The sequence below is a fragment of the Drosophila tropicalis genome, unplaced genomic scaffold (assembly GCF_018151085.1).
Source record: "Drosophila tropicalis isolate 14030-0801.00 unplaced genomic scaffold, ASM1815108v1 contig_593, whole genome shotgun sequence".
Taxonomy (NCBI): Eukaryota; Metazoa; Arthropoda; class Insecta; order Diptera; family Drosophilidae; genus Drosophila; species Drosophila tropicalis.
In genome coordinates, this window is record NW_027173070.1 from 19,093,031 (window position 1) to 19,116,527 (window position 23,497).

The window sequence follows — 23,497 nt, forward strand, 5'->3', positions numbered from 1 at the left end:
AGACGCTAATACAGGATTGTCTTGATTTTTGGTGCATTTTAGGTCATTGAATGACTGCCAACTAAAGTGAAATTGATGGAAACTACAAAGTAAACTAAGGAAAATTTAAACTCTTTATGTTCCTATGACAGAAACGAATATAAAATGCAAAATACAAATAGAAATTGCTACAAAAAAAAGGGGGTCTATTAGTTATTTTGTGACAAAGAAAAAATATAACCCATACGCCAATTGGGTTGGAAATATGAAAAAGTATCTTTCGCAAAAAATAAATGTAAAAAAGATTGTTGGGATGCCAACAACACGCGGTGTTCCCAAGCGGTCCCCCATCTAAGTACTAACCGCGCCCGACGTTGCTTAATTTCGGTGATCGGACGAGAACCGATGTATTCAACGTAGTATGGTCGTTGGCGAGATACGCTAGTCTGTTGCAGGGTTTTATATGCCTTATGGCCACCTGATGCTCCTTTGCGTTTTGTATCTGACTCTGTAGCTGACTTTGTATCTGACGGATGCAAAAGAGTCCTAGACGCTAATACAGGATTGTCTTGATTTTTGGTTCATTTTAGGTCATTGAATGACTGCCAACTAAAATGAAATTGATGAAAATACAAAGTAAACTAAGAAAAATTTAAACTCTTTATATTCCTATCACAGAAAAAATACAAAATATTAACTACAAAATACAAATTGAAATTGCTACAACAAAAAAAAGGGGTCTATTAGTTAGATGGTGGCAAAGAAAAATATAACCCATACGCCAATTGGGTTGGGAATATGACAAAGTATCTTTCGCAAAAAATAAATGTAAAAAAGATTGTTGGGATGCCAACAACACGCGGTGTTCCCAAGCGGTCCCCCATCTAAGTACTAACCGCGCCCGACGTTGCTTAATTTCGGTGATCGGACGAGAACCGATGTATTCAACGTAGTATGGTCGTTGGCGAGATACGCTAGTCTGTTGCAGGGTTTTATATGCCTTATGGCCACCTAATGCTCCTTTGCGTTTTGTATTTGACTCTGTATCTCACTTTGTATTTGACGGATGCAAAAGAGTCCGAGACGCTAATACAGGATTGTCTTGATTTTTGGTGCATTTTAGGTCATTGAATGACTGCCAACTAAAGTGAAATTGATGGAAACTACAAAGTAAACTAAGGAAAATTTAAACTCTTTATGTTCCTATGACAGAAACGAATATAAAATGCAAAATACAAATAGAAATTGCTACAAAAAAAAGGGGTCTATTAGTTATTTTGTGACAAAGAAAAATATAACCCATACGCCAATTGGGTTGGAAATATGAAAAAGTATCTTTCGCAAAAAATAAATGTAAAAAAGATTGTTGGGATGCCAACAACACGCGGTGTTCCCAAGCGGTCCCCCATCTAAGTACTAACCGCGCCCGACGTTGCTTAATTTCGGTGATCGGACGAGAACCGATGTATTCAACGTAGTATGGTCGTTGGCGAGATACGCTAGTCTGTTGCAGGGTTTTATATGCCTTATGGCCACCTGATGCTCCTTTGCGTTTTGTATCTGACTCTGTAGCTGACTTTGTATCTGACGGATGCAAAAGAGTCCTAGACGCTAATACAGGATTGTCTTGATTTTTGGTGCATTTTAGGTCATTGAAAGACTGCCAACTAAAGTGAAATTGATGAAAATACAAAGTAAACTAAGAAAAATTTAAACTCTTTATATTCCTATCACAGAAAAAATACAAAATATTAACTACAAAATACAAATTGAAATTGCTCTACAAAAAAAAAGGGGTCTATTAGTTAGATGGTGGCAAAGAAAAATATAGCCCATACGCCAATTGGGTTGGGAATATGACAAAGTATCTTTCGCAAAAAATAAATGTAAAAAAGATTGTTGGGATGCCAACAACACGCGGTGTTCCCAAGCGGTCCCCCATCTAAGTACTAACCGCGCCCGACGTTGCTTAATTTCGGTGATCGGACGAGAACCGATGTATTCAACGTAGTATGGTCGTTGGCGAGATACGCTAGTCTGTTGCAGGGTTTTATATGCCTTATTGCCACCTGATGCTCCTTTGCGTTTTGTATCTGACTCTGTATCTCACTTTGTATTTGACGGATGCAAAAGAGTCCGAGACGCTAATACAGGATTGTCTTGATTTTTGGTTCATTTTAGGTCATTGAATGACTGCCAACTAAAATGAAATTGATGAAAATACAAAGTAAACTAAGAAAAATTTAAACTCTTTATATTCCTATCACAGAAAAAATACAAAATATTAACTACAAAATACAAATTGAAATTGCTACAACAAAAAAAAGGGGTCTATTAGTTAGATGGTGGCAAAGAAAAATATAACCCATACGCCAATTGGGTTGGGAATATGACAAAGTATCTTTCGCAAAAAATAAATGTAAAAAAGATTGTTGGGATGCCAACAACACGCGGTGTTCCCAAGCGGTCCCCCATCTAAGTACTAACCGCGCCCGACGTTGCTTAATTTCGGTGATCGGACGAGAACCGATGTATTCAACGTAGTATGGTCGTTGGCGAGATACGCTAGTCTGTTGCAGGGTTTTATATGCCTTATGGCCACCTGATGCTCCTTTGCGTTTTGTATCTGACTCTGTAGCTGACTTTGTATCTGACGGATGCAAAAGAGTCCTAGACGCTAATACAGGATTGTCTTGATTTTTGGTTCATTTTAGGTCATTGAATGACTGCCAACTAAAATGAAATTGATGGAAAATACAAAGTAAACTAAGGAAAATTTAAGCTCTGAATATTCGTATAAAAGAAAAAAATACAAAATATTAACTACAAAATACAAATTGAAATTGCTACAACAAAAAAAAGGGGTCTATTAGTTAGATGGTGGCAAAGAAAAATATAACCCATACGCCAATTGGGTTGGGAATATGACAAAGTATCTTTCGCAAAAAATAAATGTAAAAAAGATTGTTGGGATGCCAACAACACGCGGTGTTCCCAAGCGGTCCCCCATCTAAGTACTAACCGCGCCCGACGTTGCTTAATTTCGGTGATCGGACGAGAACCGATGTATTCAACGTAGTATGGTCGTTGGCGAGATACGCTAGTCTGTTGCAGGGTTTTATATGCCTTATGGCCACCTGATGCTCCTTTGCGTTTTGTATCTGACTCTGTAGCTGACTTTGTATCTGACGGATGCAAAAGAGTCCTAGACGCTAATACAGGATTGTCTTGATTTTTGGTTCATTTTAGGTCATTGAATGACTGCCAACTAAAATGAAATTGATGAAAATACAAAGTAAACTAAGAAAAATTTAAACTCTTTATATTCCTATCACAGAAAAAATACAAAATATTAACTACAAAATACAAATTGAAATTGCTACAACAAAAAAAAGGGGTCTATTAGTTAGATGGTGGCAAAGAAAAATATAGCCCATACGCCAATTGGGTTGGGAATATGACAAAGTATCTTTCGCAAAAAATAAATGTAAAAAAGATTGTTGGGATGCCAACAACACGCGGTGTTCCCAAGCGGTCCCCCATCTAAGTACTAACCGCGCCCGACGTTGCTTAATTTCGGTGATCGGACGAGAACCGATGTATTCAACGTAGTATGGTCGTTGGCGAGATACGCTAGTCTGTTGCAGGGTTTTATATGCCTTATGGCCACCTGATGCTCCTTTGCGTTTTGTATCTGTTCTGTATCTCACTTTGTATTTGACGGATGCAAAAGAGTCCGAGACGCTAATACAGGATTGTCTTGATTTTTGGTTCATTTTAGGTCATTGAATGACTGCCAACTAAAATGAAATTGATGAAAATACAAAGTAAACTAAGAAAAATTTAAACTCTTTATATTCCTATCACAGAAAAAATACAATATATTAACTACAAAATACAAATTGAAATTGCTACAACAAAAAAAAAGGGGTCTATTAGTTAGATGGTGGCAAAGAAAAATATAGCCCATACGCCAATTGGGTTGGGAATATGACAAAGTATCTTTCGCAAAAAATAAATGTAAAAAAGATTGTTGGGATGCCAACAACACGCGGTGTTCCCAAGCGGTCCCCCATCTAAGTACTAACCGCGCGCCCGACGTTGCTTAATTTCGGTGATCGGACGAGAACCGATGTATTCAACGTAGTATGGTCGTTGGCGAGATACGTTAGTCTGTTGCAGGGTTTTATATGCCTTATGGCCACCTGATGCTCCTTTGCGTTTTGTATCTGACTCTGTAGCTGACTTTGTATCTGACGGATGCAAAAAGAGTCCTAGACGCTAATACAGGATTGTCTTGATTTTTGGTGCATTTTAGGTCATTGAATGACTGCCAACTAAAGTGAAATTGATGAAAATACAAAGTAAACTAAGAAAAATGTAAACTCTTTATATTCCTATCACAGAAAAAATACAAAATATTAACTACAAAATACAAATTGAAATTGCTACAACAAAAAAAAGGGGTCTATTAGTTAGATGGTGGCAAAGAAAAATATAACCCATACGCCAATTGGGTTGGGAATATGACAAAGTATCTTTCGCAAAAAATAAATGTAAAAAAGATTGTTGGGATGCCAACAACACGCGGTGTTCCCAAGCGGTCCCCCCATCTAAGTACTAACCGCGCCCGACGTTGCTTAATTTCGGTGATCGGACGAGAACCGATGTATTCAACGTAGTATGGTCGTTGGCGAGATACGCTAGTCTGTTGCAGGGTTTTATATGCCTTATGGCCACCTGATGCTCCTTTGCGTTTTGTATCTGACTCTGTAGCTGACTTTGTATCTGACGGATGCAAAAAGAGTCCTAGACGCTAATACAGGATTGTCTTGATTTTTGGTTCATTTTAGGTCATTGAATGACTGCCAACTAAAGTGAAATTGATGGAAAATACAAAGTAAACTAAGGAAAATTCAAACTCTGAATATTCGTATAACAGAAAAAAATACAAATTATTACATACAAATTACAAATTAAAATTGCTACAACAAAAAGAAAGGGTCTATTAGTTAGATGGTGGCAAAGAAAAATATAACCCATACGCCAATTGGGTTGGAAATATGAAAAAGTATCTTTCGCAAAAAATAAATGTAAAAAAGATTGTTGGGATGCCAACAACACGCGGTGTTCCCAAGCGGTCCCCCATCTAAGTACTAACCGCGCCCGACGTTGCTTAATTTCGGTGATCGGACGAGAACCGATGTATTCAACGTAGTATGGTCGTTGGCGAGATACGCTAGTCTGTTGCAGGGTTTTATATGCCTTATGGCCACCTGATGCTCCTTTGCGTTTTGTATCTGACTCTGTAGCTGACTTTGTATCTGACGGATGCAAAAGAGTCCTAGACGCTAATACAGGATTGTCTTGATTTTTGGTTCATTTTAGGTCATTGAATGACTGCCAACTAAAGTGAAATTGATGGAAAATACAAAGTAAACTAAGGAAAATTTAAGCTCTGAATATTCGTATAAAAGAAAAAAATACAAATTATTAAATACAAATTACAAATTAAAATTGCTACAACAAAAAGAAAGGGTCTATTAGTTATTTTGTGACAAAGAAAAATATAACCCATACGCCAATTGGGTTGGGAATATGACAAAGTATCTTTCGCAAAAAATAAATGTAAAAAAGATTGTTGGGATGCCAACAACACGCGGTGTTCCCAAGCGGTCCCCCATCTAAGTACTAACCGCGCCCGACGTTGCTTAATTTCGGTGATCGGACGAGAACCGATGTATTCAACGTAGTATGGTCGTTGGCGAGATACGCTAGTCTGTTGCAGGGTTTTATATGCCTTATGGCCACCTGATGCTCCTTTGCGTTTTGTATCTGACTCTGTAGCTGACTTTGTATCTGACGGATGCAAAAGAGTCCTAGACGCTAATACAGGATTGTCTTGATTTTTGGTGCATTTTAGGTCATTGAATGACTGCCAACTAAAATGAAATTGATGAAAATACAAAGTAAACTAAGAAAAATTTAAACTCTTTATATTCCTATCACAGAAAAAAATACAAAATATTAACTACAAAATACAAATTGAAATTGCTACAACAAAAAAAAGGGGTCTATTAGTTAGATGGTGGCAAAGAAAAATATAACCCATACGCCAATTGGGTTGGGAATATGACAAAGTATCTTTCGCAAAAAATAAATGTAAAAAAGATTGTTGGGATGCCAACAACACGCGGTGTTCCCAAGCGGTCCCCCATCTAAGTACTATCCGCGCCCGACGTTGCTTAATTTCGGTGATCGGACGAGAACCGATGTATTCAACGCAGTATGGTCGTTGGCGAGATACGCTAGTCTGTTGCAGGGTTTTATATGCCTTATGGCCACCTGATGCTCCTTTGCGTTTTGTATCTGACTCTGTAGCTGACTTTGTATCTGACGGATGCAAAAGAGTCCTAGACGCTAATACAGGATTGTCTTGATTTTTGGTGCATTTTAGGTCATTGAATGACTGCCAACTAAAGTGAAATTGATGGAAACTACAAAGTAAACTAAGGAAAATTTAAACTCTTTATGTTCCTATGACAGAAACGAATATAAAATGCAAAATACAAATAGAAATTGCTACAAAAAAAAGGGGTCTATTAGTTATTTTGTGACAAAGAAAAATATAACCCATACGCCAATTGGGTTGGGAATATGACAAAGTATCTTTCGCAAAAAAATATATGTAAAAAAGATTGTTGGGATGCCAACAACACGCGGTGTTCCCAAGCGGTCCCCCCATCTAAGTACTAACCGCGCCCGACGTTGCTTAATTTCGGTGATCGGACGAGAACCGATGTATTCAACGTAGTATGGTCGTTGGCGAGATACGCTAGTCTGTTGCAGGGTTTTATATGCCTTATGGCCACCTGATGCTCCTTTGCGTTTTGTATCTGACTCTGTAGCTGACTTTGTATTTGACGGATGCAAAAGAGTCCTAGACGCTAATACAGGATTGTCTTGATTTTTGGTGCATTTTAGGTCATTGAATGACTGCCAACTAAAATGAAATTGATGAAAATACAAAGTAAACTAAGAAAAATTTAAACTCTTTATATTCCTATCACAGAAAAAATACAAAATATTAACTACAAAATACAAATTGAAATTGCTACAACAAAAAAAAGGGGTCTATTAGTTAGATGGTGGCAAAGAAAAATATTACCCATACGCCAATTGGGTTGGGAATATGACAAAGTATCTTTCGCAAAAAATAAATGTAAAAAAGATTGTTGGGATGCCAACAACACGCGGTGTTCCCAAGCGGTCCCCCATCTAAGTACTAACCGCGCCCGACGTTGCTTAATTTCGGTGATCGGACGAGAACCGATGTATTCAACGTAGTATGGTCGTTGGCGAGATACGCTAGTCTGTTGCAGGGTTTTATATGCCTTATTGCCACCTGATGCTCCTTTGCGTTTTGTATCTGACTCTGTATCTCACTTTGTATTTGACGGATGCAAAAGAGTCCGAGACGCTAATACAGGATTGTCTTGATTTTTGGTTCATTTTAGGTCATTGAATGACTGCCAACTAAAATGAAATTGATGAAAATACAAAGTAAACTAAGAAAAATTTAAACTCTTTATATTCCTATCACAGAAAAAATACAAAATATTAACTACAAAATACAAATTGAAATTGCTACAACAAAAAAAAAGGGGTCTATTAGTTAGATGGTGGCAAAGAAAAATATAACCCATACGCCAATTGGGTTGGGAATATGACAAAGTATCTTTCGCAAAAAATAAATGTAAAAAAGATTGTTGGGATGCCAACAACACGCGGTGTTCCCAAGCGGTCCCCCATCTAAGTACTAACCGCGCCCGACGTTGCTTAATTTCGGTGATCGGACGAGAACCGATGTATTCAACGTAGTATGGTCGTTGGCGAGATACGCTAGTCTGTTGCAGGGTTTTATATGCCTTATGGCCACCTGATGCTCCATTGCGTTTTGTATCTGACTCTGTATCTCACTTTGTATCTGACGGATGCAAAAGAGTCCTAGACGCTAATACAGGATTGTCTTGATTTTTGGTGCATTTTAGGTCATTGAATGACTGCCAACTAAAGTGAAATTGATGAAAATACAAAGTAAACTAAGAAAAATTTAAACTCTTTATATTCCTATCACAGAAAAAATACAAAATATTAACTACAAAATACAAATTGAAATTGCTACAACAAAAAAAGGGGTCTATTAGTTAGATGGTGGCAAAGAAAAATATAACCCATACGCCAATTGGGTTGGGAATATGACAAAGTATCATTCGCAAAAAATAAATGTAAAAAAGATTGTTGGGATGCCAACAACACGCGGTGTTCCCAAGCGGTCCCCCATCTAAGTACTAACCGCGCCCGACGTTGCTTAATTTCGGTGATCGGACGAGAACCGATGTATTCAACGTAGTATGGTCGTTGGCGAGATACGCTAGTCTGTTGCAGGGTTTTATATGCCTTATGGCCACCTGATGCTCCATTGCGTTTTGTATCTGACTCTGTATCTCACTTTGTATCTGACGGATGCAAAAGAGTCCTAGACGCTAATACAGGATTGTCTTGATTTTTGGTGCATTTTAGGTCATTGAATGACTGCCAACTAAAGTGAAATTGATGGAAACTACAAAGTAAACTAAGGAAAATTTAAACTCTTTATGTTCCTATGACAGAAACGAATATAAAATGCAAAATACAAATAGAAATTGCTACAAAAAAAAGGGGTCTATTAGTTATTTTGTGACAAAGAAAAATATAACCCATACGCCAATTGGGTTGGAAATATGAAAAAGTATCTTTCGCAAAAAATAAATGTAAAAAAGATTGTTGGGATGCCAACAACACGCGGTGTTCCCAAGCGGTCCCCCATCTAAGTACTAACCGCGCCCGACGTTGCTTAATTTCGGTGATCGGACGAGAACCGATGTATTCAACGTAGTATGGTCGTTGGCGAGATACGCTAGTCTGTTGCAGGGTTTTATATGCCTTATGGCCACCTGATGCTCCTTTGCGTTTTGTATCTGACTCTGTAGCTGACTTTGTATCTGACGGATGCAAAAGAGTCCTAGACGCTAATACAGGATTGTCTTGATTTTTGGTGCATTTTAGGTCATTGAATGACTGCCAACTAAAATGAAATTGATGAAAATACAAAGTAAACTAAGAAAAATTTAAACTCTTTATATTCCTATCACAGAAAAAATACAAAATATTAACTACAAAATACAAATTGAAATTGCTACAACAAAAAAAAAGGGGTCTATTAGTTAGATGGTGGCAAAGAAAAATATAACCCATACGCCAATTGGGTTGGGAATATGACAAAGTATCTTTCGCAAAAAATAAATGTAAAAAAGATTGTTGGGATGCCAACAACACGCGGTGTTCCCAAGCGGTCCCCCATCTAAGTACTAACCGCGCCCGACGTTGCTTAATTTCGGTGATCGGACGAGAACCGATGTATTCAACGTAGTATGGTCGTTGGCGAGATACGCTAGTCTGTTGCAGGGTTTTATATGCCTTATGGCCACCTGATGCTCCATTGCGTTTTGTATCTGACTCTGTATCTCACTTTGTATCTGACGGATGCAAAAGAGTCCTAGACGCTAATACAGGATTGTCTTGATTTTTGGTGCATTTTAGGTCATTCAATGACTGCCAACTAAAGTGAAATTGATGGAAACTACAAAGTAAACTAAGGAAAATTTAAACTCTTTATGTTCCTATGACAGAAACGAATATAAAATGCAAAATACAAATAGAAATTGCTACAAAAAAAAGGGGTCTATTAGTTATTTTGTGACAAAGAAAAATATAACCCATACGCCAATTGGGTTGGAAATATGAAAAAGTATCTTTCGCAAAAAATAAATGTAAAAAAGATTGTTGGGATGCCAACAACACGCGGTGTTCCCAAGCGGTCCCCCATCTAAGTACTAACCGCGCCCGACGTTGCTTAATTTCGGTGATCGGACGAGAACCGATGTATTCAACGTAGTATGGTCGTTGGCGAGATACGCTAGTCTGTTGCAGGGTTTTATATGCCTTATGGCCACCTGATGCTCCTTTGCGTTTTGTATCTGACTCTGTAGCTGACTTTGTATCTGACGGATGCAAAAGAGTCCTAGACGCTAATACAGGATTGTCTTGATTTTTGGTGCATTTTAGGTCATTGAATGACTGCCAACTAAAGTGAAATTGATGAAAATACAAAGTAAACTAAGAAAAATTTAAACTCTTTATATTCCTATCACAGAAAAAATACAAAATATTAACTACAAAATACAAATTGAAATTGCTACAACAAAAAAAGGGGTCTATTAGTTAGATGGTGGCAAAGAAAAATATAACCCATACGCCAATTGGGTTGGGAATATGACAAAGTATCATTCGCAAAAAATAAATGTAAAAAAGATTATTGGGATGCCAACAACACGCGGTGTTCCCAAGCGGTCCCCCATCTAAGTACTAACCGCGCCCGACGTTGCTTAATTTCGGTGATCGGACGAGAACCGATGTATTCAACGTAGTATGGTCGTTGGCGAGATACGCTAGTCTGTTGCAGGGTTTTATATGCCTTTTGGCCACCTGATGCTCCTTTGCGTTTTGTATCTGACTCTGTATCTCACTTTGTTTTTGACGGATGCAAAAGAGTCCGAGACGCTAATACAGGATTGTCTTGATTTTTGGTTCATTTTAGGTCATTGAATGACTGCCAACTAAAATGAAATTGATGAAAATACAAAGTAAACTAAGAAAAATTTAAACTCTTTATATTCCTATCACAGAAAAAATACAAAATATTAACTACAAAATACAAATTGAAATTGCTACAACAAAAAAAAGGGGTCTATTAGTTAGATGGTGGCAAAGAAAAATATAGCCCATACGCCAATTGGGTTGGGAATATGACAAAGTATCTTTCGCAAAAAAAAAATGTAAAAAAGATTGTTGGGATGCCAACAACACGCGGTGTTCCCAAGCGGTCCCCCATCTAAGTACTAACCGCGCCCGACGTTGCTTAATTTCGGTGATCGGACGAGAACCGATGTATTCAACGTAGTATGGTCGTTGGCGAGATACGCTAGTCTGTTGCAGGGTTTTATATGCCTTATGGCCACCTGATGCTCCATTGCGTTTTGTATCTGACTCTGTATCTCACTTTGTATCTGACGGATGCAAAAGAGTCCTAGACGCTAATACAGGATTGTCTTGATTTTTGGTGCATTTTAGGTCATTCAATGACTGCCAACTAAAGTGAAATTGATGGAAACTACAAAGTAAACTAAGGAAAATTTAAACTCTTTATGTTCCTATGACAGAAACGAATATAAAATGCAAAATACAAATAGAAATTGCTACAAAAAAAAGGGGTCTATTAGTTATTTTGTGACAAAGAAAAATATAACCCATACGCCAATTGGGTTGGAAATATGAAAAAGTATCTTTCGCAAAAAATAAATGTAAAAAAGATTGTTGGGATGCCAACAACACGCGGTGTTCCCAAGCGGTCCCCCATCTAAGTACTAACCGCGCCCGACGTTGCTTAATTTCGGTGATCGGACGAGAACCGATGTATTCAACGTAGTATGGTCGTTGGCGAGATACGCTAGTCTGTTGCAGGGTTTTATATGCCTTATGGCCACCTGATGCTCCTTTGCGTTTTGTATCTGACTCTGTAGCTGACTTTGTATCTGACGGATGCAAAAGAGTCCTAGACGCTAATACAGGATTGTCTTGATTTTTGGTGCATTTTAGGTCATTGAATGACTGCCAACTAAAGTGAAATTGATGAAAATACAAAGTAAACTAAGAAAAATTTAAACTCTTTATATTCCTATCACAGAAAAAATACAAAATATTAACTACAAAATACAAATTGAAATTGCTACAACAAAAAAAAGGGGTCTATTAGTTAGATGGTGGCAAAGAAAAATATAACCCATACGCCAATTGGGTTGGGAATATGACAAAGTATCATTCGCAAAAAATAAATGTAAAAAAGATTGTTGGGATGCCAACAACACGCGGTGTTCCCAAGCGGTCCCCCATCTAAGTACTAACCGCGCCCGACGTTGCTTAATTTCGGTGATCGGACGAGAACCGATGTATTCAACGTAGTATGGTCGTTGGCGAGATACGCTAGTCTGTTGCAGGGTTTTATATGCCTTATGGCCACCTGATGCTCCATTGCGTTTTGTATCTGACTCTGTATCTCACTTTGTATCTGACGGATGCAAAAGAGTCCTAGACGCTAATACAGGATTGTCTTGATTTTTGGTGCATTTTAGGTCATTGAATGACTGCCAACTAAAGTGAAATTGATGGAAACTACAAAGTAAACTAAGGAAAATTTAAACTCTTTATGTTCCTATGACAGAAACGAATATAAAATGCAAAATACAAATAGAAATTGCTACAAAAAAAAGGGGTCTATTAGTTATTTTGTGACAAAGAAAAATATAACCCATACGCCAATTGGGTTGGAAATATGAAAAAGTATCTTTCGCAAAAAATAAATGTAAAAAAGATTGTTGGGATGCCAACAACACGCGGTGTTCCCAAGCGGTCCCCCATCTAAGTACTAACCGCGCCCGACGTTGCTTAATTTCGGTGATCGGACGAGAACCGATGTATTCAACGTAGTATGGTCGTTGGCGAGATACGCTAGTCTGTTGCAGGGTTTTATATGCCTTATGGCCACCTGATGCTCCTTTGCGTTTTGTATCTGACTCTGTAGCTGACTTTGTATCTGACGGATGCAAAAGAGTCCTAGACGCTAATACAGGATTGTCTTGATTTTTGGTGCATTTTAGGTCATTGAATGACTGCCAACTAAAATGAAATTGATGAAAATACAAAGTAAACTAAGAAAAATTTAAACTCTTTATATTCCTATCACAGAAAAAATACAAAATATTAACTACAAAATACAAATTGAAATTGCTACAACAAAAAAAAAGGGGTCTATTAGTTAGATGGTGGCAAAGAAAAATATAACCCATACGCCAATTGGGTTGGGAATATGACAAAGTATCTTTCGCAAAAAATAAATGTAAAAAAGATTGTTGGGATGCCAACAACACGCGGTGTTCCCAAGCGGTCCCCCATCTAAGTACTAACCGCGCCCGACGTTGCTTAATTTCGGTGATCGGACGAGAACCGATGTATTCAACGTAGTATGGTCGTTGGCGAGATACGCTAGTCTGTTGCAGGGTTTTATATGCCTTATGGCCACCTGATGCTCCATTGCGTTTTGTATCTGACTCTGTATCTCACTTTGTATCTGACGGATGCAAAAGAGTCCTAGACGCTAATACAGGATTGTCTTGATTTTTGGTGCATTTTAGGTCATTGAATGACTGCCAACTAAAGTGAAATTGATGGAAACTACAAAGTAAACTAAGGAAAATTTAAACTCTTTATGTTCCTATGACAGAAACGAATATAAAATGCAAAATACAAATAGAAATTGCTACAAAAAAAAGGGGTCTATTAGTTATTTTGTGACAAAGAAAAAATATAACCCATACGCCAATTGGGTTGGAAATATGAAAAAGTATCTTTCGCAAAAAATAAATGTAAAAAAGATTGTTGGGATGCCAACAACACGCGGTGTTCCCAAGCGGTCCCCCATCTAAGTACTAACCGCGCCCGACGTTGCTTAATTTCGGTGATCGGACGAGAACCGATGTATTCAACGTAGTATGGTCGTTGGCGAGATACGCTAGTCTGTTGCAGGGTTTTATATGCCTTATGGCCACCTGATGCTCCTTTGCGTTTTGTATCTGACTCTGTAGCTGACTTTGTATCTGACGGATGCAAAAAGAGTCCTAGACGCTAATACAGGATTGTCTTGATTTTTGGTGCATTTTAGGTCATTGAATGACTGCCAACTAAAATGAAATTGATGAAAATACAAAGTAAACTAAGAAAAATTTAAACTCTTTATATTCCTATCACAGAAAAAATACAAAATATTAACTACAAAATACAAATTGAAATTGCTACAACAAAAAAAAGGGGTCTATTAGTTAGATGGTGGCAAAGAAAAATATAACCCATACGCCAATTGGGTTGGGAATATGACAAAGTATCTTTCGCAAAAAATAAATGTAAAAAAGATTGTTGGGATGCCAACAACACGCGGTGTTCCCAAGCGGTCCCCCATCTAAGTACTAACCGCGCCCGACGTTGCTTAATTTCGGTGATCGGACGAGAACCGATGTATTCAACGTAGTATGGTCGTTGGCGAGATACGTTAGTCTGTTGCAGGGTTTTATATGCCTTATGGCCACCTGATGCTCCTTTGCGTTTTGTATCTGACTCTGTATCTCACTTTGTATTTGACGGATGCAAAAGAGTCCGAGACGCTAATACAGGATTGTCTTGATTTTTGGTTCATTTTAGGTCATTGAATGACTGCCAACTAAAATGAAATTGATGAAAATACAAAGTAAACTAAGAAAAATTTAAACTCTTTATATTCCTATCACAGAAAAAATACAAAATATTAACTACATAATACAAATTGAAATTGCTACAACAAAAAAATGGGGTCTATTAGTTAGATGGTGGCAAAGAAAAATATAACCCATACGCCAATTGGGTTGGGAATATGACAAAGTATCTTTCGCAAAAAATAAATGTAAAAAAGATTGTTGGGATGCCAACAACACGCGGTGTTCCCAAGCGGTCCCCCATCTAAGTACTAACCGCGCCCGACGTTGCTTAATTTCGGTGATCGGACGAGAACCGATGTATTCAACGTAGTATGGTCGTTGGCGAGATACGCTAGTCTGTTGCAGGGTTTTATATGCCTTATGGCCACCTGATGCTCCTTTGCGTTTTGTATCTGACTCTGTAGCTGACTTTGTATCTGACGGATGCAAAAGAGTCCTAGACGCTAATACAGGATTGTCTTGATTTTTGGTGCATTTTAGGTCATTGAATGACTGCCAACTAAAATGAAATTGATGAAAATACAAAGTAAACTAAGAAAAATTTAAACTCTTTATATTCCTATCACAGAAAAAATACAAAATATTAACTACAAAATACAAATTGAAATTGCTACAACAAAAAAAAGGGGTCTATTAGTTAGATGGTGGCAAAGAAAAATATAACCCATACGCCAATTGGGTTGGGAATATGACAAAGTATCTTTCGCAAAAAATAAATGTAAAAAAGATTGTTGGGATGCCAACAACACGCGGTGTTCCCAAGCGGTCCCCCATCTAAGTACTAACCGCGCCCGACGTTGCTTAATTTCGGTGATCGGACGAGAACCGATGTATTCAACGTAGTATGGTCGTTGGCGAGATACGCTAGTCTGTTGCAGGGTTTTATATGCCTTATGGCCACCTGATGCTCCATTGCGTTTTGTATCTGACTCTGTATCTCACTTTGTATCTGACGGATGCAAAAGAGTCCTAGACGCTAATACAGGATTGTCTTGATTTTTGGTGCATTTTAGGTCATTGAATGACTGCCAACTAAAGTGAAATTGATGGAAACTACAAAGTAAACTAAGGAAAATTTAAACTCTTTATGTTCCTATGACAGAAACGAATATAAAATGCAAAATACAAATAGAAATTGCTACAAAAAAAAGGGGTCTATTACTTATTTTGTGACAAAGAAAAATATAACCCATACGCCAATTGGGTTGGAAATATGAAAAAGTATCTTTCGCAAAAAATAAATGTAAAAAAGATTGTTGGGATGCCAACAACACGCGGTGTTCCCAAGCGGTCCCCCATCTAAGTACTAACCGCGCCCGACGTTGCTTAATTTCGGTGATCGGACGAGAACCGATGTATTCAACGTAGTATGGTCGTTGGCGAGATACGCTAGTCTGTTGCAGGGTTTTATATGCCTTATGGCCACCTGATGCTCCTTTGCGTTTTGTATCTGACTCTGTATCTCACTTTGTATTTGACGGATGCAAAAGAGTCCGAGACGCTAATACAGGATTGTCTTGATTTTTGGTTCATTTTAGGTCATTGAATGACTGCCAACTAAAATGAAATTGATGAAAATACAAAGTAAACTAAGAAAAATTTAAACTCTTTATATTCCTATCACAGAAAAAATACAAAATATTAACTACAAAATACAAATTGAAATTGCTACAACAAAAAAAAAGGGGTCTATTAGTTAGATGGTGGCAAAGAAAAATATAACCCATACGCCAATTGGGTTGGGAATATGACAAAGTATCTTTCGCAAAAAATAAATGTAAAAAAGATTGTTGGGATGCCAACAACACGCGGTGTTCCCAAGCGGTCCCCCATCTAAGTACTAACCGCGCCCGACGTTGCTTAATTTCGGTGATCGGACGAGAACCGATGTATTCAACGTAGTATGGTCGTTGGCGAGATACGCTAGTCTGTTGCAGGGTTTTATATGCCTTATGGCCACCTGATGCTCCATTGCGTTTTGTATCTGACTCTGTATCTCACTTTGTATCTGACGGATGCAAAAAGAGTCCTAGACGCTAATACAGGATTGTCTTGATTTTTGGTGCATTTTAGGTCATTGAATGACTGCCAACTAAAGTGAAATTGATGGAAACTACAAAGTAAACTAAGGAAAATTTAAACTCTTTATGTTCCTATGACAGAAACGAATATAAAATGCAAAATACAAATAGAAATTGCTACAAAAAAAAGGGGTCTATTAGTTATTTTGTGACAAAGAAAAATATAACCCATACGCCAATTGGGTTGGAAATATGAAAAAGTATCTTTCGCAAAAAATAAATGTAAAAAAGATTGTTGGGATGCCAACAACACGCGGTGTTCCCAAGCGGTCCCCCATCTAAGTACTAACCGCGCCCGACGTTGCTTAATTTCGGTGATCGGACGAGAACCGATGTATTCAACGTAGTATGGTCGTTGGCGAGATACGCTAGTCTGTTGCAGGGTTTTATATGCCTTATGGCCACCTGATGCTCCTTTGCGTTTTGTATCTGACTCTGTAGCTGACTTTGTATCTGACGGATGCAAAAAGAGTCCTAGACGCTAATACAGGATTGTCTTGATTTTTGGTGCATTTTAGGTCATTGAATGACTGCCAACTAAAATGAAATTGATGAAAATACAAAGTAAACTAAGAAAAATTTAAACTCTTTATATTCCTATCACAGAAAAAATACAAAATATTAACTACAAAATACAAATTGAAATTGCTACAACAAAAAAAAAGGGGTCTATTAGTTAGATGGTGGCAAAGAAAAATATAACCCATACGCCAATTGGGTTGGGAATATGACAAAGTATCTTTCGCAAAAAATAAATGTAAAAAAGATTGTTGGGATGCCAACAACACGCGGTGTTCCCAAGCGGTCCCCCATCTAAGTACTAACCGCGCCCGACGTTGCTTAATTTCGGTGATCGGACGAGAACCGATGTATTCAACGTAGTATGGTCGTTGGCGAGATACGTTAGTCTGTTGCAGGGTTTTATATGCCTTATGGCCACCTGATGCTCCTTTGCGTTTTGTATCTGACTCTGTATCTCACTTTGTATTTGACGGATGCAAAAGAGTCCGAGACGCTAATACAGGATTGTCTTGATTTTTGGTTCATTTTAGGTCATTGAATGACTGCCAACTAAAATGAAATTGATGAAAATACAAAGTAAACTAAGAAAAATTTAAACTCTTTATATTCCTATCACAGAAAAAATACAAAATATTAACTACATAATACAAATTGAAATTGCTACAACAAAAAAATGGGGTCTATTAGTTAGATGGTGGCAAAGAAAAATATAACCCATACGCCAATTGGGTTGGGAATATGACAAAGTATCTTTCGCAAAAAATAAATGTAAAAAAGATTGTTGGGATGCCAACAACACGCGGTGTTCCCAAGCGGTCCCCCATCTAAGTACTAACCGCGCCCGACGTTGCTTAATTTCGGTGATCGGACGAGAACCGATGTATTCAACGTAGTATGGTCGTTGGCGAGATACGCTAGTCTGTTGCAGGGTTTTATATGCCTTATGGCCACCTGATGCTCCTTTGCGTTTTGTATCTGACTCTGTAGCTGACTTTGTATCTGACGGATGCAAAAGAGTCCTAGACGCTAATACAGGATTGTCTTGATTTTTGGTGCATTTTAGGTCATTGAATGACTGCCAACTAAAATGAAATTGATGAAAATACAAAGTAAACTAAGAAAAATTTAAACTCTTTATATTCCTATCACAGAAAAAATACAAAATATTAACTACAAAATACAAATTGAAATTGCTACAACAAAAAAAAGGGGTCTATTAGTTAGATGGTGGCAAAGAAAAATATAACCCATACGCCAATTGGGTTGGGAATATGACAAAGTATCTTTCGCAAAAAATAAATGTAAAAAAGATTGTTGGGATGCCAACAACACGCGGTGTTCCCAAGCGGTCCCCCATCTAAGTACTAACCGCGCCCGACGTTGCTTAATTTCGGTGATCGGACGAGAACCGATGTATTCAACGTAGTATGGTCGTTGGCGAGATACGCTAGTCTGTTGCAGGGTTTTATATGCCTTATGGCCACCTGATGCTCCATTGCGTTTTGTATCTGACTCTGTATCTCACTTTGTATCTGACGGATGCAAAAGAGTCCTAGACGCTAATACAGGATTGTCTTGATTTTTGGTGCATTTTAGGTCATTGAATGACTGCCAACTAAAGTGAAATTGATGGAAACTACAAAGTAAACTAAGGAAAATTTAAACTCTTTATGTTCCTATGACAGAAACGAATATAAAATGCAAAATACAAATAGAAATTGCTACAAAAAAAGGGGTCTATTAGTTATTTTGTGACAAAGAAAAATATAACCCATACGCCAATTGGGTTGGAAATATGAAAAAGTATCTTTCGCAAAAAATAAATGTAAAAAAGATTGTTGGGATGCCAACAACACGCGGTGTTCCCAAGCGGTCCCCCATCTAAGTACTAACCGCGCCCGACGTTGCTTAATTTCGGTGATCGGACGAGAACCGATGTATTCAACGTAGTATGGTCGTTGGCGAGATACGCTAGTCTGTTGCAGGGTTTTATATGCCTTATGGCCACCTGATGCTCCTTTGCGTTTTGTATCTGACTCTGTAGCTGACTTTGTATCTGACGGATGCAAAAGAGTCCTAGACGCTAATACAGGATTGTCTTGATTTTTGGTGCATTTTAGGTCATTGAATGACTGCCAACTAAAATGAAATTGATGAAAATACAAAGTAAACTAAGAAAAATTTAAACTCTTTATATTCCTATCACAGAAAAAATACAAAATATTAACTACAAAATACAAATTGAAATTGCTACAACAAAAAAAAGGGGTCTATTAGTTAGATGGTGGCAAAGAAAAATATAACCCATACGCCAATTGGGTTGGGAATATGACAAAGTATCTTTCGCAAAAAATAAATGTAAAAAAGATTGTTGGGATGCCAACAACACGCGGTGTTCCCAAGCGGTCCCCCATCTAAGTACTAACCGCGCCCGACGTTGCTTAATTTCGGTGATCGGACGAGAACCGATGTATTCAACGTAGTATGGTCGTTGGCGAGATACGCTAGTCTGTTGCAGGGTTTTATATGCCTTATGGCCACCTGATGCTCCATTGCGTTTTGTATCTGACTCTGTATCTCACTTTGTATCTGACGGATGCAAAAGAGTCCTAGACGCTAATACAGGATTGTCTTGATTTTTGGTGCATTTTAGGTCATTGAATGACTGCCAACTAAAGTGAAATTGATGGAAACTACAAAGTAAACTAAGGAAAATTTAAACTCTTTATGTTCCTATGACAGAAACGAATATAAAATGCAAAATACAAATAGAAATTGCTACAAAAAAAAGGGGTCTATTAGTTATTTTGTGACAAAGAAAAATATAACCCATACGCCAATTGGGTTGGAAATATGAAAAAGTATCTTTCGCAAAAAATAAATGTAAAAAAGATTGTTGGGATGCCAACAACACGCGGTGTTCCCAAGCGGTCCCCCATCTAAGTACTAACCGCGCCCGACGTTGCTTAATTTCGGTGATCGGACGAGAACCGATGTATTCAACGTAGTATGGTCGTTGGCGAGATACGCTAGTCTGTTGCAGGGTTTTATATGCCTTATGGCCACCTGATGCTCCTTTGCGTTTTGTATCTGACTCTGTATCTCACTTTGTATTTGACGGATGCAAAAGAGTCCGAGACGCTAATACAGGATTGTCTTGATTTTTGGTTCATTTTAGGTCATTGAATGACTGCCAACTAAAATGAAATTGATGAAAATACAAAGTAAACTAAGAAAAATTTAAACTCTTTATATTCCTATCACAGAAAAAATACAAAATATTAACTACAAAATACAAATTGAAATTGCTACAAAAAAAAAAGGGGTCTATTAGTTAGATGGTGGCAAAGAAAAATATAACCCATACGCCAATTGGGTTGGGAATATGACAAAGTATCTTTCGCAAAAAATAAATGTAAAAAAGATTGTTGGGATGCCAACAACACGCGGTGTTCCCAAGCGGTCCCCCATCTAAGTACTAACCGCGCCCGACGTTGCTTAATTTCGGTGATCGGACGAGAACCGATGTATTCAACGTAGTATGGTCGTTGGCGAGATACGCTAGTCTGTTGCAGGGTTTTATATGCCTTATTGCCACCTGATGCTCCTTTGCGTTTTGTATCTGACTCTGTATCTCACTTTGTATTTGACGGATGCAAAAAGAGTCCGAGACGCTAATACAGGATTGTCTTGATTTTTGGTTCATTTTAGGTCATTGAATGACTGCCAACTAAAATGAAATTGATGAAAATACAAAGTAAACTAAGAAAAATTTAAACTCTTTATATTCCTATCACAGAAAAAATACAAAATATTAACTACAAAATACAAATTGAAATTGCTACAACAAAAAAAAGGGGTCTATTAGTTAGATGGTGGCAAAGAAAAATATAACCCATACGCCAATTGGGTTGGGAATATGACAAAGTATCTTTCGCAAAAAATAAATGTAAAAAAGATTGTTGGGATGCCAACAACACGCGGTGTTCCCAAGCGGTCCCCCATCTAAGTACTAACCGCGCCCGACGTTGCTTAATTTCGGTGATCGGACGAGAACCGATGTATTCAACGTAGTATGGTCGTTGGCGAGATACGCTAGTCTGTTGCAGGGTTTTATATGCCTTATGGCCACCTGATGCTCCTTTGCGTTTTGTATCTGTTCTGTATCTCACTTTGTATTTGACGGATGCAAAAGAGTCCGAGACGCTAATACAGGATTGTCTTGATTTTTGGTTCATTTTAGGTCATTGAATGACTGCCAACTAAAATGAAATTGATGAAAATACAAAGTAAACTAAGAAAAATTTAAACTCTTTATATTCCTATCACAGAAAAAATACAAAATATTAACTACAAAATACAAATTGAAATTGCTACAACAAAAAAAAAGGGGTCTATTAGTTAGATGGTGGCAAAGAAAAATATAGCCCATACGCCAATTGGGTTGGGAATATGACAAAGTATCTTTCGCAAAAAATAAATGTAAAAAAAGATTGTTGGGATGCCAACAACACGCGGTGTTCCCAAGCGGTCCCCCATCTAAGTACTAACCGCGCCCGACGTTGCTTAATTTCGGTGATCGGACGAGAACCGATGTATTCAACGTAGTATGGTCGTTGGCGAGATACGCTAGTCTGTTGCAGGGTTTTATATGCCTTATGGCCACCTGATGCTCCTTTGCGTTTTGTATCTGACTCTGTAGCTGACTTTGTATCTGACGGATGCAAAAGAGTCCTAGACGCTAATACAGGATTGTCTTGATTTTTGGTGCATTTTAGTTCATTGAATGACTGCCAACTAAAGTGAAATTGATGAAAATACAAAGTAAACTAAGAAAAATTTAAACTCTTTATATTCCTATCACAGAAAAAATACAAAATATTAACTACATAATACAAATTGAAATTGCTACAACAAAAAAATGGGGTCTATTAGTTAGATGGTGGCAAAGAAAAATATAACCCATACGCCAATTGGGTTGGGAATATGACAAAGTATCTTTCGCAAAAAATAAATGTAAAAAAGATTGTTGGGATGCCAACAACACGCGGTGTTCCCAAGCGGTCCCCCATCTAAGTACTAACCGCGCCCGACGTTGCTTAATTTCGGTGATCGGACGAGAACCGATGTATTCAACGTAGTATGGTCGTTGGCGAGATACGCTAGTCTGTTGCAGGGTTTTATATGCCTTATGGCCACCTGATGCTCCTTTGCGTTTTGTATCTGACTCTGTATCTCACTTTGTATTTGACGGATGCAAAAGAGTCCGAGACGCTAATACAGGATTGTCTTGATTTTTGGTTCATTTTAGGTCATTGAATGACTGCCAACTAAAATGAAATTGATGAAAATACAAAGTAAACTAAGAAAAATTTAAACTCTTTATATTCCTATCACAGAAAAAAATACAAAATATTAACTACAAAATACAAATTGAAATTGCTACAACAAAAAAAAGGGGTCTATTAGTTAGATGGTGGCAAAGAAAAATATAGCCCATACGCCAATTGGGTTGGGAATATGACAAAGTATCTTTCGCAAAAAATAAATGTAAAAAAGATTGTTGGGATGCCAACAACACGCGGTGTTCCCAAGCGGTCCCCCATCTAAGTACTAACCGCGCCCGACGTTGCTTAATTTCGGTGATCGGACGAGAACCGATGTATTCAACGTAGTATGGTCGTTGGCGAGATACGCTAGTCTGTTGCAGGGTTTTATATGCCTTATTGCCACCTGATGCTCCTTTGCGTTTTGTATCTGACTCTGTATCTCACTTTGTATTTGACGGATGCAAAAGAGTCCGAGACGCTAATACAGGATTGTCTTGATTTTTGGTTCATTTTAGGTCATTGAATGACTGCCAACTAAAATGAAATTGATGAAAATACAAAGTAAACTAAGAAAAATTTAAACTCTTTATATTCCTATCACAGAAAAAATACAAAATATTAACTACAAAATACAAATTGAAATTGCTACAACAAAAAAAAGGGGTCTATTAGTTAGATGGTGGCAAAGAAAAATATAACCCATACGCCAATTGGGTTGGGAATATGACAAAGTATCTTTCGCAAAAAATAAATGTAAAAAAGATTGTTGGGATGCCAACAACACGCGGTGTTCCCAAGCGGTCCCCCATCTAAGTACTAACCGCGCCCGACGTTGCTTAATTTCGGTGATCGGACGAGAACCGATGTATTCAACGTAGTATGGTCGTTGGCGAGATACGCTAGTCTGTTGCAGGGTTTTATATGCCTTATTGCCACCTGATGCTCCTTTGCGTTTTGTATCTGACTCTGTATCTCACTTTGTATTTGACGGATGCAAAAGAGTCCGAGACGCTAATACAGGATTGTCTTGATTTTTGGTTCATTTTAGGTCATTGAATGACTGCCAACTAAAATGAAATTGATGAAAATACAAAGTAAACTAAGAAAAATTTAAACTCTTTAT

The 23,497-nt window shown here is 37.8% G+C and overlaps 41 non-coding genes and 3 pseudogenes across 41 annotated transcripts; all 44 read right to left on the minus strand.

The window, feature by feature from the left end:
• Window positions 1-293: 293 nt before the first annotated feature.
• On the minus strand, window positions 294-412 carry LOC137578405 (5S ribosomal RNA). The gene has a single exon (XR_011032618.1). It is a non-coding gene; the product is annotated as a 5S ribosomal RNA (ribosomal RNA).
• Window positions 413-826: 414 nt separating this feature from the next.
• On the minus strand, window positions 827-945 carry LOC137578416 (5S ribosomal RNA). Its single transcript, XR_011032629.1, has one exon. It is a non-coding gene; the product is annotated as a 5S ribosomal RNA (ribosomal RNA).
• A 406-nt stretch (window positions 946-1,351) lies between these two features.
• Window positions 1,352-1,470, minus strand: LOC137578428 (5S ribosomal RNA). The gene has a single exon (XR_011032639.1). It is a non-coding gene; the product is annotated as a 5S ribosomal RNA (ribosomal RNA).
• A 414-nt stretch (window positions 1,471-1,884) lies between these two features.
• LOC137578440 (5S ribosomal RNA) lies at window positions 1,885-2,003 on the minus strand. The gene has a single exon (XR_011032644.1). It is a non-coding gene; the product is annotated as a 5S ribosomal RNA (ribosomal RNA).
• A 414-nt stretch (window positions 2,004-2,417) lies between these two features.
• LOC137578451 (5S ribosomal RNA) lies at window positions 2,418-2,536 on the minus strand. The gene has a single exon (XR_011032655.1). It is a non-coding gene; the product is annotated as a 5S ribosomal RNA (ribosomal RNA).
• Window positions 2,537-2,952: 416 nt separating this feature from the next.
• LOC137578464 (5S ribosomal RNA) lies at window positions 2,953-3,071 on the minus strand. Its single transcript, XR_011032666.1, has one exon. It is a non-coding gene; the product is annotated as a 5S ribosomal RNA (ribosomal RNA).
• Window positions 3,072-3,485: 414 nt separating this feature from the next.
• Window positions 3,486-3,604, minus strand: LOC137578467 (5S ribosomal RNA). Its single transcript, XR_011032669.1, has one exon. It is a non-coding gene; the product is annotated as a 5S ribosomal RNA (ribosomal RNA).
• Window positions 3,605-4,018: 414 nt separating this feature from the next.
• LOC137578434 (5S ribosomal RNA) lies at window positions 4,019-4,139 on the minus strand (annotated as a pseudogene).
• A 415-nt stretch (window positions 4,140-4,554) lies between these two features.
• Window positions 4,555-4,674, minus strand: LOC137578431 (5S ribosomal RNA; annotated as a pseudogene).
• A 417-nt stretch (window positions 4,675-5,091) lies between these two features.
• Window positions 5,092-5,210, minus strand: LOC137578468 (5S ribosomal RNA). The gene has a single exon (XR_011032670.1). It is a non-coding gene; the product is annotated as a 5S ribosomal RNA (ribosomal RNA).
• Window positions 5,211-5,626: 416 nt separating this feature from the next.
• LOC137578469 (5S ribosomal RNA) lies at window positions 5,627-5,745 on the minus strand. The gene has a single exon (XR_011032671.1). It is a non-coding gene; the product is annotated as a 5S ribosomal RNA (ribosomal RNA).
• Window positions 5,746-6,160: 415 nt separating this feature from the next.
• LOC137578425 (5S ribosomal RNA) lies at window positions 6,161-6,279 on the minus strand. Its single transcript, XR_011032637.1, has one exon. It is a non-coding gene; the product is annotated as a 5S ribosomal RNA (ribosomal RNA).
• A 407-nt stretch (window positions 6,280-6,686) lies between these two features.
• Window positions 6,687-6,806, minus strand: LOC137578432 (5S ribosomal RNA; annotated as a pseudogene).
• A 414-nt stretch (window positions 6,807-7,220) lies between these two features.
• Window positions 7,221-7,339, minus strand: LOC137578470 (5S ribosomal RNA). Its single transcript, XR_011032672.1, has one exon. It is a non-coding gene; the product is annotated as a 5S ribosomal RNA (ribosomal RNA).
• A 415-nt stretch (window positions 7,340-7,754) lies between these two features.
• On the minus strand, window positions 7,755-7,873 carry LOC137578472 (5S ribosomal RNA). The gene has a single exon (XR_011032674.1). It is a non-coding gene; the product is annotated as a 5S ribosomal RNA (ribosomal RNA).
• A 413-nt stretch (window positions 7,874-8,286) lies between these two features.
• Window positions 8,287-8,405, minus strand: LOC137578473 (5S ribosomal RNA). The gene has a single exon (XR_011032675.1). It is a non-coding gene; the product is annotated as a 5S ribosomal RNA (ribosomal RNA).
• A 406-nt stretch (window positions 8,406-8,811) lies between these two features.
• Window positions 8,812-8,930, minus strand: LOC137578474 (5S ribosomal RNA). Its single transcript, XR_011032676.1, has one exon. It is a non-coding gene; the product is annotated as a 5S ribosomal RNA (ribosomal RNA).
• Window positions 8,931-9,345: 415 nt separating this feature from the next.
• On the minus strand, window positions 9,346-9,464 carry LOC137578475 (5S ribosomal RNA). Its single transcript, XR_011032677.1, has one exon. It is a non-coding gene; the product is annotated as a 5S ribosomal RNA (ribosomal RNA).
• A 406-nt stretch (window positions 9,465-9,870) lies between these two features.
• On the minus strand, window positions 9,871-9,989 carry LOC137578476 (5S ribosomal RNA). The gene has a single exon (XR_011032678.1). It is a non-coding gene; the product is annotated as a 5S ribosomal RNA (ribosomal RNA).
• A 413-nt stretch (window positions 9,990-10,402) lies between these two features.
• Window positions 10,403-10,521, minus strand: LOC137578477 (5S ribosomal RNA). Its single transcript, XR_011032679.1, has one exon. It is a non-coding gene; the product is annotated as a 5S ribosomal RNA (ribosomal RNA).
• A 414-nt stretch (window positions 10,522-10,935) lies between these two features.
• On the minus strand, window positions 10,936-11,054 carry LOC137578478 (5S ribosomal RNA). Its single transcript, XR_011032680.1, has one exon. It is a non-coding gene; the product is annotated as a 5S ribosomal RNA (ribosomal RNA).
• Window positions 11,055-11,460: 406 nt separating this feature from the next.
• LOC137578480 (5S ribosomal RNA) lies at window positions 11,461-11,579 on the minus strand. Its single transcript, XR_011032681.1, has one exon. It is a non-coding gene; the product is annotated as a 5S ribosomal RNA (ribosomal RNA).
• A 414-nt stretch (window positions 11,580-11,993) lies between these two features.
• On the minus strand, window positions 11,994-12,112 carry LOC137578481 (5S ribosomal RNA). The gene has a single exon (XR_011032682.1). It is a non-coding gene; the product is annotated as a 5S ribosomal RNA (ribosomal RNA).
• A 406-nt stretch (window positions 12,113-12,518) lies between these two features.
• Window positions 12,519-12,637, minus strand: LOC137578482 (5S ribosomal RNA). The gene has a single exon (XR_011032683.1). It is a non-coding gene; the product is annotated as a 5S ribosomal RNA (ribosomal RNA).
• Window positions 12,638-13,052: 415 nt separating this feature from the next.
• LOC137578484 (5S ribosomal RNA) lies at window positions 13,053-13,171 on the minus strand. Its single transcript, XR_011032685.1, has one exon. It is a non-coding gene; the product is annotated as a 5S ribosomal RNA (ribosomal RNA).
• A 407-nt stretch (window positions 13,172-13,578) lies between these two features.
• On the minus strand, window positions 13,579-13,697 carry LOC137578485 (5S ribosomal RNA). Its single transcript, XR_011032686.1, has one exon. It is a non-coding gene; the product is annotated as a 5S ribosomal RNA (ribosomal RNA).
• Window positions 13,698-14,112: 415 nt separating this feature from the next.
• On the minus strand, window positions 14,113-14,231 carry LOC137578486 (5S ribosomal RNA). The gene has a single exon (XR_011032687.1). It is a non-coding gene; the product is annotated as a 5S ribosomal RNA (ribosomal RNA).
• Window positions 14,232-14,645: 414 nt separating this feature from the next.
• On the minus strand, window positions 14,646-14,764 carry LOC137578487 (5S ribosomal RNA). Its single transcript, XR_011032688.1, has one exon. It is a non-coding gene; the product is annotated as a 5S ribosomal RNA (ribosomal RNA).
• Window positions 14,765-15,178: 414 nt separating this feature from the next.
• Window positions 15,179-15,297, minus strand: LOC137578488 (5S ribosomal RNA). Its single transcript, XR_011032689.1, has one exon. It is a non-coding gene; the product is annotated as a 5S ribosomal RNA (ribosomal RNA).
• Window positions 15,298-15,703: 406 nt separating this feature from the next.
• LOC137578489 (5S ribosomal RNA) lies at window positions 15,704-15,822 on the minus strand. The gene has a single exon (XR_011032690.1). It is a non-coding gene; the product is annotated as a 5S ribosomal RNA (ribosomal RNA).
• Window positions 15,823-16,237: 415 nt separating this feature from the next.
• LOC137578490 (5S ribosomal RNA) lies at window positions 16,238-16,356 on the minus strand. Its single transcript, XR_011032691.1, has one exon. It is a non-coding gene; the product is annotated as a 5S ribosomal RNA (ribosomal RNA).
• Window positions 16,357-16,763: 407 nt separating this feature from the next.
• Window positions 16,764-16,882, minus strand: LOC137578491 (5S ribosomal RNA). The gene has a single exon (XR_011032692.1). It is a non-coding gene; the product is annotated as a 5S ribosomal RNA (ribosomal RNA).
• Window positions 16,883-17,298: 416 nt separating this feature from the next.
• On the minus strand, window positions 17,299-17,417 carry LOC137578492 (5S ribosomal RNA). Its single transcript, XR_011032693.1, has one exon. It is a non-coding gene; the product is annotated as a 5S ribosomal RNA (ribosomal RNA).
• Window positions 17,418-17,831: 414 nt separating this feature from the next.
• On the minus strand, window positions 17,832-17,950 carry LOC137578493 (5S ribosomal RNA). The gene has a single exon (XR_011032694.1). It is a non-coding gene; the product is annotated as a 5S ribosomal RNA (ribosomal RNA).
• A 414-nt stretch (window positions 17,951-18,364) lies between these two features.
• On the minus strand, window positions 18,365-18,483 carry LOC137578496 (5S ribosomal RNA). The gene has a single exon (XR_011032696.1). It is a non-coding gene; the product is annotated as a 5S ribosomal RNA (ribosomal RNA).
• A 405-nt stretch (window positions 18,484-18,888) lies between these two features.
• On the minus strand, window positions 18,889-19,007 carry LOC137578497 (5S ribosomal RNA). The gene has a single exon (XR_011032697.1). It is a non-coding gene; the product is annotated as a 5S ribosomal RNA (ribosomal RNA).
• Window positions 19,008-19,421: 414 nt separating this feature from the next.
• On the minus strand, window positions 19,422-19,540 carry LOC137578498 (5S ribosomal RNA). The gene has a single exon (XR_011032698.1). It is a non-coding gene; the product is annotated as a 5S ribosomal RNA (ribosomal RNA).
• Window positions 19,541-19,946: 406 nt separating this feature from the next.
• Window positions 19,947-20,065, minus strand: LOC137578499 (5S ribosomal RNA). Its single transcript, XR_011032699.1, has one exon. It is a non-coding gene; the product is annotated as a 5S ribosomal RNA (ribosomal RNA).
• A 413-nt stretch (window positions 20,066-20,478) lies between these two features.
• On the minus strand, window positions 20,479-20,597 carry LOC137578500 (5S ribosomal RNA). The gene has a single exon (XR_011032700.1). It is a non-coding gene; the product is annotated as a 5S ribosomal RNA (ribosomal RNA).
• A 415-nt stretch (window positions 20,598-21,012) lies between these two features.
• On the minus strand, window positions 21,013-21,131 carry LOC137578501 (5S ribosomal RNA). Its single transcript, XR_011032701.1, has one exon. It is a non-coding gene; the product is annotated as a 5S ribosomal RNA (ribosomal RNA).
• A 415-nt stretch (window positions 21,132-21,546) lies between these two features.
• On the minus strand, window positions 21,547-21,665 carry LOC137578502 (5S ribosomal RNA). Its single transcript, XR_011032702.1, has one exon. It is a non-coding gene; the product is annotated as a 5S ribosomal RNA (ribosomal RNA).
• A 414-nt stretch (window positions 21,666-22,079) lies between these two features.
• LOC137578503 (5S ribosomal RNA) lies at window positions 22,080-22,198 on the minus strand. Its single transcript, XR_011032703.1, has one exon. It is a non-coding gene; the product is annotated as a 5S ribosomal RNA (ribosomal RNA).
• A 415-nt stretch (window positions 22,199-22,613) lies between these two features.
• LOC137578504 (5S ribosomal RNA) lies at window positions 22,614-22,732 on the minus strand. The gene has a single exon (XR_011032704.1). It is a non-coding gene; the product is annotated as a 5S ribosomal RNA (ribosomal RNA).
• Window positions 22,733-23,146: 414 nt separating this feature from the next.
• Window positions 23,147-23,265, minus strand: LOC137578505 (5S ribosomal RNA). The gene has a single exon (XR_011032705.1). It is a non-coding gene; the product is annotated as a 5S ribosomal RNA (ribosomal RNA).
• Between the last annotated feature and the right edge of the window lie 232 nt (window positions 23,266-23,497).